Source organism: Danio rerio, chromosome 7, assembly GCF_049306965.1.
Source record: "Danio rerio strain Tuebingen ecotype United States chromosome 7, GRCz12tu, whole genome shotgun sequence".
NCBI classification, from domain to species: Eukaryota; Metazoa; Chordata; class Actinopteri; order Cypriniformes; family Danionidae; genus Danio; species Danio rerio.
Window position 1 is genome coordinate 62,935,913 of NC_133182.1, and position 14,420 is coordinate 62,950,332.

At 36.0% G+C, this 14,420-nt stretch overlaps 1 protein-coding gene across 2 annotated transcripts in view; it reads left to right on the forward strand.

Moving 5' to 3' along the window:
• Positions 1–782: 782 nt before the first annotated feature.
• Positions 783–14,420, forward strand: part of slc8a4b (solute carrier family 8 member 4b) — an 84,673-nt gene continuing 71,035 nt past the window's right edge. For both annotated transcript variants that reach the window (XR_012382441.1, XM_005166536.6), the window contains exons 1-2: positions 783–1,245; positions 3,741–3,914. The gene's annotated coding sequence lies outside the window, so the exon portion shown is untranslated. The remainder of the gene's footprint in view (positions 1,246–3,740; positions 3,915–14,420) is intronic.

Sequence of the window (14,420 nt, forward strand, 5' to 3'; positions counted from 1 at the left end):
TGTGTGTATGTGTGTGTGTGTGTGTGTCTCCGGTTTTCCCCACAAGTCCAAAGACATGTGGTATAGGTGAATTAGGTAAGCTAAAGTTATACGTGTAGTGTATGTGTGTGAATGAATGAATGAATGAATGAATGAATGAATGAATGAATAAATAAATGAATGAATGAATGAATGAATAAATGAATAAAGGAATGAATGAATGAAGTTCTTGAGTAGCTTGTGAGCAGTCATCTGGCTTTGACTGTTTAGTATGGTTATTAACACACTTTAGACTGTAGAACACTTGTATTGTGATAACCGATTACATTTTAACTGTTCTTTCAATAACTAATAGGTAGCATGAATGCCATTTTTTTTGTAATGTTAACATGGCAGCGCATACCGAGGGGGCAGCCTGCAGATTCTGCACTTTAGGGGTGCCAGGTACTGGAGATGTACCGATTCTAAGTTTGGTTAGTTGTTTTTGACCAGGGTTGGAGCTGAACTGTCCAGGTAGTTAGGTATCAGAAACATGATTTGGCACTCCTGCTTTAGGTTTTGTCTAGCCAACGATTGTAACACATGTCATTTTTAATTATGCTGTTAGTACTGTTGTTTATTTGTGCAATTATTCAAATTATAAACACACTGCACCTTATTTGCTTTACTCTATAACATTGGCTGAATCACTAGCCTAATCTGTTTTTACGACTCATGTGCTGTACACCAGGTCGTGTGTTGCTCTCTCTCACTATCTCCACCCTCGGCAAAGCAGCTGATGCTGATGCGAGTAGCCTACACTCATTCTGACTCTTCCATCCTCAGCGGCGACTCGCTGTCACACGTTTCCCTTTACTCTTTCTTCTCATTCAACTTGAAGCAGCGCGTTCATACTGAAGTCAGCAGGGTTTTCTCATAACATATGTGCCAAGAGAAACCACTTATGTGAAGGATTCGAGACAATGACGGTGATCCCTGGAGGAGACGTTCGTGGACACTAGAACAGTGTGATCAGAGCAGGACACATCGCAGAGAGTTTTAAGAGGAACCGAGAGATGTTTATACACCACCAGTAGTGCCAAACGGGAAATGATGGGCTTTTAAAAACAGACTGTAAGGTCGAAGAGAGGTGGACGAAGACTAGCTTGTTTCGTTTAAACATGCACGTAAACCCCACCGCAACGGATGAGAGGAACCTGTATTAAAGGACCTTCAGATTACTGGACATCCCGAGAGCGACTAGGAGCGCTGCGTTGAATTTGGAAGGTCAGTTGTCAACTTGTAGCCTGTCATGTCGAAGTTAAGAATTACGGTTGATTAAAAGGAGAAAAAAATCGCGGTATTTTACCATTGTAAATTTATTGTTGTTCACTGTGTAAATATTTTCTCTTCTTTTTATTTAGTTATTTATTTTTATTTTTTCAAAATTATTTAATAAGATCCATACAATATCTAAGTTTATGCAGTTTTAGCATACTGTAAGGCTAAACTTACAGTACGTTGTACATCGAAAAAGTATTAGCCTACTTTAAGAAGACAGATATTCTTAAAGTTACTTCAAAATATTGTAGTACTGTAGTTCTGTTTTGTATTTATTTTTCAGATCTACTGCACTATAAACACAAAATAAGACTTTAATTATAAATTTTATAAATTATTATTTAAATTATAAAATTATTAATGAAACTTACATAATAAATGTATTAATCGAAAAGAAAATTGTGGGCAAATAATATGTGAGGAATTGTTATATACACAGGGGTGCAACTGCTCATTGCTGAGGTGTATGCGGCTTTAACTTTTGCTTTAACGTATAATTTAAATTTTATCATTTAAATTAGAAAATTTTTACTGAACTTACATAATAAATGTAATAATCGAAAAGAAAATTGTGGCCAAATAATATGTGAGGAAGTGTAATATACACAGGGTTGCAACTGCACATTTACAACCCCTTTAAGGATTTTTGTTCTACATTTGTCAAAACAAAATGATAGACATGGGAGTGCTAAAGGACAAAAGAACTTTGCAATTACTTCTCACATGCATACTGTGAGAGGTCTGTCTTTGCATGAACAATTGACTGAAACAGCTATTACACCTCTCACAAAGTGAAATAAAAAAGACACTAAAATTTAAAACAAACAAAGACAAACTGCCTGACATGTTCTATGTTATTAAAATGTTATGGGCAAACTTTGTTGTGTCAATTGTTGTGACACATTTTTAAACAACTCAATTCATCTTTATTTATATTGGGCTTTTTACAATGTAGGATGTGCCACAACAGCTTAACATAGATGAAGAAAATAATAAAAAGCCATAACAATATTTCAGATTGCAGAACATTGCAGTAAATCAGGCGTGCAGGAGAGTAGTGGTGGATTGTGGGTGTAGTTCTATTTAAATTAAAACTCATTCAGTTCAGTTTAGTATAAATGTCACCATTGAAGGCCAGTCTACTGAAGAGCAGCTCCACCAAAGCATAGTATCATGAACATGCTTAAAACGGTCATTAATATTTTCTGATCACTTCTTACAACGCAACATATAAATAAAGGTGTCAATATTCTGTGAAATAGTTTTATATTTAAATAACTGTATTACTTTCATTCATATTTAATAGCATGTAAAGCCAATTTAATGACTAATTCAAGTTATACCACACTCTCAGAAATAAAGGTATGCAAGCTGTCACTGAGGTGGTACCTTTTCAGAAGTTACACATTTGTACTTAAAGGGTCCATATTGGTGCCTCAAAAGTATACATTAGTACCTAAACATTTTAAGAACTCTTTTGTACTTTTTTAAGTACTAATATACCCTTAAGGTATTAATGTGGACCTTTAAGTTACAAATTTGTACCTATTGAAAAGGTACCACCCCAGTGACAGCTCGTGTAACTTTATTTCTGAGAGTGCACTGAAGTCGACGTGAAAATTCCGGCCTGATCTCACGAGGAAACGTAAGTATTTTATGCAAAATTCAGGGGTGTTAATTTATGAGACAATTATAATGCCCACTGACAAGCATGTTTATGATGCCAAGTTGTGTTGTCTGTTGTATTGATAAAGTCAATTTGTCATAACAGTGACAGTGACAAATTTTGTTGCCTTCGTAATGGCAAGTTTTCACGAAAAAGACAGATTATAATATCTTGTTTATTTCAAGTTTTCACAAAGACATTTCAAACAATGTCACCTCTGCGTTTAAAATGATATAACTGAGAGAATGACACTTAATTACAGTTGTCAAAAGCATGCATAAAATCTCATGCATGTTCATGACTTGTCATGTCATGATTATTTAAAGTGTTGGTCATCCTTTATGCACTATTGTCTAAGACATTAACTCAACTGTTACCAATGCTAACATTGCAGACAAAACCTTAATAATGTTAGGGAATGTATTATAAATTATAATTCCAAGGTATTTATCATCGCAAGGAATTTATAATAAAATGCTAGTTTCTGAAAACACTGATGTAGGCAATATTTATAAGACAGATATTTCACTCAACTCCTTAAACGCAAGCCTATTCTTTACTACTTCATTCACACGAACAGTTTCTGTATATTTTATAGCTTTAAACATAACAAAGACTTTAGAATAAAGTAATTAAAGCGCCCATGGTGACTCATTCATTAAGGTTAGCCTCGGAACTTGTATGGGGCGCGTCGTAAAGCGCACGTAATAAGCGAAATGACCATCTCCTTTTGTCAGGGCTATTAAGGTGACTAAGTTGTTTATTTGCTTTACAGTGGGGTCAACTGAATAATAGCACATTGCTAAGTCTCCGCATCGTTGTCTGGCTGGAAACCATTGCTTGGACCTGACATGAGCGTCTAACACCATCGGCAAACAACAACACACACCGGCGGATAAACCGCACTGATCCCTGCGAGCGACCACCTGTTTTCAGCGCTGACCAACCGGTAAGCGCTTCACTTCCTGAGGCACAATGCAACAGATTTCTCTCTATACCTATCTGAAATGATTATTAGACGTCTCTTCGTTTAAATTCTGCAGTTTAGGCGAACATTATGCGTAACGCGTATCATACATTCGTTCACGTGCTTATGCAATCACTTTTTAAAGAAGGGGTTACGAGGTGTTTTGTATGTTCAAATCCACTTTCATCTCCATGTGGGTGGTCACTCTTTTCTTTTCATCCTTTCATCCAGAATCTATCTACGTCACCCAATTTCCCAATCCCATGTCTCTCGCTCAGATTATTCTCTTGTAATCCAACAAACAAATGAAGTCATATCTGAACCTGAGTTACGCAACTGGTGACACCGGTGAAGTAGTTGTGAGTGTATTTAGTGAAGAGAAAAATCTCTCTGACATGACATTATTAAGGATTGAAAACAGTGGGATTCTGATGTTTGGAATTAAGCATATGAAGTAATTTATTTAATTGTTATTGACCTTTGGTTTTCCCTTTGTTGTGATTCACATTATCATTCTTAAAAAAGGTTTCACAAATACATTATTTGTCATAGAAAATGGTCCAGTTATGCTAGATTATTTGTCCTTTACCAGTTTACGGCCAGCAATTTAAAAACAATGCAAAAAATGGTTTGACCAACACACTCAAATAGGCAGAGAGAAACATATTGTTTTAATGAGCAATGTTGCCAAATGACCCTTGTTTGGTTTAGTCAGAAATACTAAACCTATTGGTGATCAATGATGGAAAGCACAAAAGAAGCACAAAAGGCAGCAGACCAGTGAAAATGTACACTTGTATATGCTTTTAAAGTTTCTAAGTAAAAAAATGGGGCACTGATAAAACATATATATTCCTTCAAATTCAGTATTTTTTAATTCTGTTTGCTTCAGTATCTGCTAAGTTAAGTCTGACCACCGAGTGCATTACCATATCCATCTTCAAAGGTTTGCTAAAATCCAGATGCCAAATGCAAACAACACAGTGTTAATAATACGGGGAGAACATGCAAACTCCACACAGAAAATGCCAACTGACCCAGTCGAGGCTCGAACCAGTGACCTTCTTGCTGCGAAGCGAACATGCTACCCACTGCATCACTTTGCAGCCATTAAAACAAGTTATAAAACTTTTCTTTATAAATTTTATGAAGGACAGAACATCACATAAGGTGAATAAGGTGGTAAGCATTGTCGCCTCACAGCAGGTTGCTAGTTCGAGTCCCTGCTGGGCCAGTTGGCATTTTTGTGTGCAGTTTGCATGTTATTATTATATGTTGGTGTGCGTTCCCTCCAGGTGATCCGGTTTCCCGCTCAGTCTAAACATTTGGTATAGGTGCATTGAATAAATTAAATTCAAAAACCAAAAAAAAAAAAACCCTATACTTCTAATTTTTTCACGCTATGGTAAAAAATAAATACTATTCTTGTGTGTGTGTGTGTGTGTGTGTGTGTGTGTGTGTGTGTGTGTGTGTGTGCGTGCGTGTGTGTGTGTGTGTGTGTGTGTGTGCAAGATTTAGAAGTGGACAGTGAGTAAACAATGATAGAACCTAAATTTTTGGCCGAACTCACTTTTGAGATGTTGATTATACTTATAAACATTTTATATGTTTATTGCTTAATGTATATAAATTCAAACATTTAAGTAGTTTAAAAAGTATATTGAGAACTGTTCCACATCATGTTGTAAGAAGACCATTTTATACAATTGAACCTATAGTATTTTGTTAGAAAGTAGTTTTCCTTAAGCTCCATCAAGTGATGCATTTCCTTGTTCCCTTATCTCAAGAACTACTTCGAGTAAACTGGAGATGTTTGGAAATTTAATAAGTAGCAAAAAGGACTCTGTTTATCTCCAAATAGGTTTTAGGTACCTGAAGCCTGAGCAGCAGTGGAGCAGATCCATTCCACTAAGACTAAATACATTAGGACTGCCATGTTCCTATTCATTACCAGGCCAATTGAAATCTACAGAAATCCAGAGCAGGTGATTGGTTGCTCTTTGGATAATCAGTCATTGAGCATGCTACTCAATATTTAAATAACAGTTTATTGTATGTCATTAACAAATCCACTTTCCTCTGCTCCACCTGTATACATCTGCCACAATGTGAGGGTCTTACACAATGTGAGGGTATGCCAAACTTAAGGGTCTTATATCATGTTCTCAATCGCATACCTGTGAATCTACTGTCAATAGCGTCTTTGTACTTGCTCTTCTGCAGCAATGATCAACAGCAGTAGCAGCGATCAATCAAGCCATACTCCCAGGTAAATAATAGTATGAACTTAATTGAAATAAGTGCTTCCTTTACATGACTTAGATTACATGTCAGAATTATTAGCCCCCCTTTATTTTTTTGTTTCTTTTTAAAATATTTCCCAAAATATGTTTAACAGAGCAAGGATATTTTCACAGTATGTCTGATAATATTTTTTCTTTTGGAGGAAGTCTTATTTGTTTTATTTCGGCTAGAAAAAAAAAATCATTTTAAGGACATTATTAGCCTCTTTAAGCTGTATTTTTTTTTGATAGTCTACAGAACAAACCATCGTTATACAAAAACTTGCCTAGTTACCGTATTCTGCCTAGTTCAACTAATTTACCTTGTTAAACATTTAAATGTCACTTTAAGCTGTATAGAAGTGTCTTGAAAAATATCTAGTAAAATAATATTTACTTTCATCATGGCAAAGATAAAATAAATCAGCTATTAGAAAGAATTATTAAAATTATTATGTTTAGAAATGTGTTGAAAAAAAATCTTGTTCATATATATATATATATATATATATATATATATATATATATATATATATATATATATATATATATATATATATATATATATATATATATATAAACTTTATTTTTTACATGAAAAAAAACTTAAAATGAGAAGTGATAGACTATTTTATTTGTGGCTAACTGCGTATTTTGTGTACATTTGTTTAGAAAGCGCTTACCAAAGCAAATTGAATGCACATTTGTGTTTTTATATATGGACTGCATGCTTTAGGTTTAAAACATTTAAGTTCTGAGTACAAATAATCTGTAATAACAGAAAGATTAAGTTTAAGTTTGTGCAGTGCAAGATTTCTGTCATACCCAATACAATAAATGGTATTCAAATCAAATATTTTTTAATCAAAGTATTGCCTTACTTTCTTTCTGAAAATCAACAGTTGAATTTTTATTTTATTTTTTTGTAAAAAAAATTCATGGTACAATGTAGTGAACAAAACTTCTTAATAGCTAAAAAAACTATCTAATCTTCAACAATAACACTGTCTCTAAGGGCTGGGACATACCAAGTCGTTGCCAACCAACTAACACCAATGTTGGATCATGTCTGGACCAAAAAGCTGCATGTGGACACATCAAGCAAACAAAAGCCAACTATAGCTGCCCTGCGAAGGGTAGTGTCTGTTTTCTCGTTCCACAATGGGAAACCGAACTTTCAACGCCTACAGATAAAACGTAAACAAAGCAGCATTTAGTACCATTATCACAGTAATTTTCACTCACCATAGAGGGACGCAGTCAAGTGATGCGATTTTGCAGGTCAAACTGCAAAGGGGAAACTTGTAGCACGAGCTTGCGTTTCTGGTCTAAAGCATTTGTGTGTGTATGAATAGAAGTCTATGGGGGGAAAAGTCCAGTGTGACTGCAGCTTTAACCTGAAGAGAGGTGATTTGTGAAACAAATCAAACCAACTAGCCTGACCTACGAAACTCATTGGCAGACTGTGGGATTGGTGTATCCTGGCCCTAAAAGGAAGCAACCAGGTTCATCACTCTTTGGTGTACCTGACATTTTTTCGTTGTACAGCACATTTCTGTATTTACATGCGTTGTGATACTTTATGTGCCACAGGGTTTCCAAAACATTTATGATGAGAAGTTGTTTTGTCAGGAATTTTTTTATTTGCAGCTTGCAGCACATTTGATCCATCTTAGATTTTAGAGTAAAGAGAATGTTTATAATAAAATAACTAAAATATATTTTAGTTATTAAAAAGTTTAATTTTACATTTCCTTTTGTTAACATTATTTTTAGGGTAGCACTTGATGTACTTGGTCAGTTTCTTTAAAACGCAATGAAGCATTAACCTGTTAGCTTCAATCAGTTGACATTTAATACCATCATAAGTACACCAGCCAAAATAACAAATCACTTGGACAAATCACTTTAAAAAAATTCAATCTGCAAAAAAAGTACAATATCATTTGCACAAATTTGTTGCTATAGTTAATTTATTATTTTTGAATGAAGGATAAAAGTTTCTCTGAGCAAGCTTTTTCTGGCCCACATTTTTTATTAATATGTAGCATAAGTGTGCCAGGAAATATGTCTTATTTGACCCGAGGGACTGGTGGAGTGAGGGAAGAGGTAATTAATATAGATGGGTTGTGGAAATTGAGATTGACTAAGTGAGGCTAACCTTATCAAATAACTTTTCTAGACCAGGGCTGTCATTAGTCAAACAAAAGGTTTGTATTCATTAAATAGGTGGCCAACAGGTTATGTGTGTCTGTTGACTACCATGAATGTTTTGTTTGCAATAGAAACAGGAAACACTTATGGTTTATGGTTGTAAGAAAATCATATTATGATCAGTGTTCTTTTGTTATGTTTTTCTTACTTGTCGAGTGCTACTATCATATCCTAAAAGCCTTTAAATGGGGTATCGAATAAAGGTAAACTAATTAACAAGATAAAGTCATGAACAGAAATGATATGCACTTATAATTCATAAAAGTAACAATATATTATCTATACTATTGTAATGAGTAAGGGTACAAAGGAGTTGAGGACCCAAATACAGTTTATTAAGAGAAGCTTCTGGCAGGCAAATGGTCAAAACAGGGGCAGACAGAAGTAAAAAGATAATCCAAAAGCATAGTCAGAGCACAGGTGAATGGTAGGGACAGGTGGCAAAACAACAGTGGCAAAGCATAGGTCAAAAAATGACAAGGAAAACACTTCGTTATGCTTACTTATAGTTTACATAAGACTAAGCAAAGAATGTGTTTGAATGAGGCATCTTTGTTCTCCTAGCAATCAGTCCATCATACGCGTCCAGCAGTGTGTGTGTAATCAGGGGGAATCAGGAACTGGTGTGTGAGTGCCAAGACTTCTGGGAGTTGTATTTCATATAGTGGTAGAGGTGTGATTCTCTAGCAATCTGCACAGGCTAGATTACTGGTGATTGTGACAGAGCTCCCCTTCGAGGAACATATTCATCCAGCGGAAGTGGGCCTGGAGCTTGGAGCTGTGGAGGGTCTGAAGCATGGAGCTGAAGTAAGTCTTGGGGCTCTGGTTCAGCAGACCCAGTGGATCAGAAGGCTCTGATTCAGGAGCCATTAGTGACTCGGACAACCCCAGTGGGTCAGGAGGCTTAGAAACAGGAGGCACTGGGTAGTCAAATGGCTCTGGGGGCACTTGAAAGTCACATGGCTCTGGTAGCCAATCGTGGCACTCAGTTGGCGGTTCTGGCCATTTGTGGGTCTCGGGAGGATCTGGCACCCACTATTTGGAGAATTCAAGAGGATCTGTCACAACCCATTTGAGGAATGTGATAGAAACTGGCGCACACCATATGGGGAATTCAGGAGGATCTGGCGCCCAGCAGTAGGAGAATTCTGGAGGATCATTAAAGCAACGCAATTAATCACTATCATATCACTCTACTCTTAAATCTAACCCCAAGTAATAACAATGACACACATTTAGTATTAATCGACACAGTGGCAAAAGTTTAACTAATTTGAAAATTGACCGTGCCGCACGTGTATAGGAACAGCTGATAGTGTTCATAGCAAAGGCAAACAGCAGAGGATTGCCAGTTCAGAAACGCATTTAAATCGGTAAAGACAAAAACACACATCAATTTTTTTAACATAGTTTTGGATGTGATATGTAAACAGCCCCACACAGATTTAACCTAAGAGATACAGTTCAAGCACTGATCTCTAATCGATACGTGATTACACGTATAACACACAATTAAACACATATTTTGCAAACTACACAAAACGAAGGAAGAAATAACTCGTCCATATTAACTGTAACAGTTACTGACAAAGTCCCATACATAATAGTCTCTGCTGCTCTTTCCTTTAATAGCAAACGGCCGGTGAATCCTGCAGTACAGCATAGGTTATTATATCAAAAATCTGAAAAATGACAGGAACAAACACAGCACACGGTTGGCCATATTGTGGTAATGTAAACCCCTTTTCCCCGCAGACGAATTTCTATCTGTCAGTGATCGTCATCTCCTCGTCATGATCAGTCCTGTAATCACTCGTGCCTCCGCTAGTATGTGGGGGTAAAGTGCTTGCACATTTTGGACACACTGGAAGTACATATTTGGTGATGTACCGTATCGAAGTCGATGCAATCAAACAAAAGATCTGAACCCAAATCGATTTGTTTATTCGACTCCAATTCAATTATTTCCCTAACAAATCAATAGTTTTAAACATGCTGCACTTTTAAACCTCAGCTGGATGTTTTTGTTCATTTCAAGCTGTGTTACACACTGCATGGAAGGTCATTTTCAAAAACCCATAATAGGGGCTTTTTATGTTCAATTGAAAAACTTGTAAAAGTGTGGGAAAACCTGGCAAATGAGTAGATTTTCATTCTTTTGTGAACTATCCCCTAAATGTGCAATGTAAAGAAAATCTTGTTATGCATATGGAATAATGAGACTTATAATAATTAAAGTACATGATAATAAATGGCATTTCTAAGCCCCAAACACCATTGTTTCCTCATTCTCAAGTAAATCCTGTGAGTGTAAACGATCCACATGAGATTAATATGCAGGCTTCCAACTGTGTTTGATTGGACACAATGTTTCCTAGTGAGATTACAACAATAACACATTTCATATACGTTAAAACTCAATAAATTCAACTCTCTATTTTTCTGTTTGTCAAGTATAATTGTAAGCTTGCTTACACTTGTTTTATAAAAGCTCAAATGAACTTATTCCTTAAAGAAACCTCTATCATTTCTGTTAAAAAGATTGTCATTAAACAAAGATTCTTCTCAATTTGATAAATATTTTTAACAACTGAGGTATATATATCACGCAGTGCGTGTGCGTGTGTGTGTGTGTGTGTGTGTGTTTGTGAGTGTCAGGCATTAGCTGCTAAAGCGTCAGAGCAAAGCGCATTAATATTTACAATCATAACCTTTCCAAATATGGTCAAAACCAACCAAAACACATTTGGGTTAATTCATAGGGTGTAAAATGGGCCTGTAAATCTGTTTCTAGCTCATTATTGCACTGAACTAAGCCACATACCATCTAATTAGATCTATAGCAATAATTTAGCATACTGCATCAAAGTATTTTATACCTTTAAAGTAAAACATGTTTACTGTTCATTAAAATACAGCATACTCTTTTATTGAATTTTTTTATGCTATTTTTAAAGTTTAGAATTACTTCATTTAATTTCTTCAGGTCAGTGTTTTTAAATAAGCAAAAAAAAAATATTTGTGTATGCAATGATAAAATCAATGGATTATTTATTTAGATCCTTGATATCTGCATCATGTGGAAGGCTAAGGGGGAGGAAGTGATGGATGAAGTGGGGCAAATAGAAAAATATGAGGTGATGAGAGAAGAGGGAAGAGAGTCTCTCACATTTCATCTGCTAAAAGAAGTGATAAGCAGCATTTGCAAAAAGATGTAGAGAACATGACAGAATGAGAATAAAAGGTGTGAGGAAGAAAATGATGTAAGGATGCGAGAAAAGACAAAAAAGAAGGAGATGAGGGAGAAAACATGGCTGGGAAGCTTCTTTTTTTTAGGTCAGATTTATCCCACAGGCTCTTGATGTTAGGTACCACTTTCAGACACTCTGGAAAGGAAAATCTTTTGAATTGCAGACCTACATCTCTCTGACAACTCTTAAACAGCAACATTCAGACTGCTGAGACTGTAGAGGTCCATACATCTTCCCAATGCATTTGGATATTCAAATCAAGCTGTGGCATCTAGGCTTAAAACATTTCTTGCAATATGAAGTCAGCTCCCTTCCAGTACAACCAGATATCATGTTAAATGAACCACTGGTATAGAATTTACCAGATGTACTTGTTGGTTTGTGGTTTACATTAAATTAAATTAAAAAAAAAATAATAAAAAATTAAATATATATATGAGCAATATCACACTCGTAGCAGTGCGATATGGCTGTATATGGGCACTGGTGGGAGGCGTGCGTTGACACAAGGCCACAAGCCGAGTGCCTTAGTGCCCCCACCAGTGCCGATATACAGCCATATCGCACTGCTACGAGTGTGATATTGCGTTTATACAACAGTTTGACGGCAAAATTGTATATATAAAAACAAAATCAAACATGGAGAGTCTCAAAAACCCTTTAGTATGAGGAACTATTTTTTTCCGGATTCAAATCATAAGCTGACAGTTAAACAATAGAGCGTGCATCTTTTAAACTTCTGTAGTGTCTGCTTTTTGCTGGCTGTATGTGGGCAGAGTAATACACAAAGGGTAAAGAAGCTGCAGGAGTTCTGATATTGCAGAATATCGCACAGCTATCAGCCAATCAGATTTGAGAACCAGACAGAATTGTTGTGTGTGTGTATATATATATATATATATATATATATATATATATATATATATATATATATATATATATATATATATATATATATATATATATATATATATTTTTTTTTTTTTAATTAGACATTGCCAGGGATATAATTAGTCACTTTTGGCAAACAGGTGAAATATCCGAGAAAGCCAGACAAAAAAGGCCTGTAGTATGCATTACAGTAATATGCTCACAACATAATATGCAACTGATTAGAAAATAATTTAATCAAAATTGAAGCTAAAGCCTAGCCACCTTATACGCTGACCACTTAACAACTTAACTGAAATTTTAAAATAATCGAATATTAACTAATTAAACAGCGATGTCCCTTTTTTAACCAAAAAGCCTGATAGGCTATGGTTGTGCAATGAAATATAGCGTTACTAACTGACGAGGAAACACGGATGTACAGTGCTTTTACATCATTTATAGAAAGAACAGCTAGAAAGGGGAAACTGATGGACTTGTGCCAAATATTAGCAACATTGACCCAAAACAATGTACAGTACCTATACTGTCAGAATGTTTGTGTGCTTTTTATACCGTCTCTATTCTAATTTGCAATTAAGTGGAAAAAATAAGTAAATTGAAATGCAAATCAAAGTATAAATAGCAGAAGTGAACAAATAGATTTTCCCTACCAGCAAATATTAATCAGACACCAAATATAAAAGCAGACACTAACCTGGTATAACGCCGTCGCCAATGACTTAATCTCTAAAACATGCTTAAAATGTTAAACATCGAAACATGACGAAAATATGAATTGTAGCTGTGACATGAACATGAGGGGTATAAATTACTGAAAAACAGCTGTGGGTGATCGCAAGTGCTCACTTTGTGATCACATCTCGGTTTTGTTCTGTCGTTATGTTATTTCACATATTCGTAGCTTGAAACAGATGGAAAATGACTGGATTGTGCTCGCTCTTACAGGTACTGCAAGGGCTTAAACAGAGCAGTGCTCATAATATTGAGCGAAAAAAAGACAACTGGGAAACATAACCTGCTTTGTATTTTTGTAGCAAACAGTTTAGATCTTTTTAGGGTAAGAGGTCTTTTAGCGCACTTCACACAGCTTGATCTATCCTGGCATTTCTCCCCTTGGGTTTTAGGTTTTGGAATGGGAATAAAATTCTACCACCCTAAACTTTCAGGATACTGGGTATCAGATTTGCACAATCCATATGCACACCTCTTTGGCTTGTTTCCCTTGCTCGAAAGCTTGACAGACCTCCTGCATGTAGCTACGGTTGCTAAGCACCGACTGGTGTGTTGCGGTTTTGGGTGTGGTTTAGCGAAGGGTCAATTGCAAAGACGTGGTAACATTATAAATAATTTTAGCCATATAACCTTGTAATTTTGCTGATTCAATGATTTGATATCTACATCAATTTCTAAATCAGAAAAATCACTGGTGTAGACAAGTACTACGGTGTTTGTTCCTTTCATTCTTTCATTTTCTTGTCGGCTTAGTCCCTTTACGTATTAATCCAGGGTCGCCACAGCAGAATGAACCGCAAACTTATCCAGCACATTTTTTATGCAGCGCATGCCCTTCCAGCCGCAACCCATTTCTGGGAAACATTTACACACACACACACACACACACACACACTCATACACTACGGACAATTTAGCCTATACCCAATTCACCTGTACCGCATGTCTTTGGACTGTGGGGGAAACCGGAGCACCCGGAGGAAACTCGCGCAAACTCCACACAGAAACACTAACTGACCCAGCCGAGGCTCGAACCTGCGACCCAGCGACCTTCTTGCTGTGAGGCGACAGCACTACCCACTGCACTTTTTTTTTTTACAAATGCCACTTTTTGT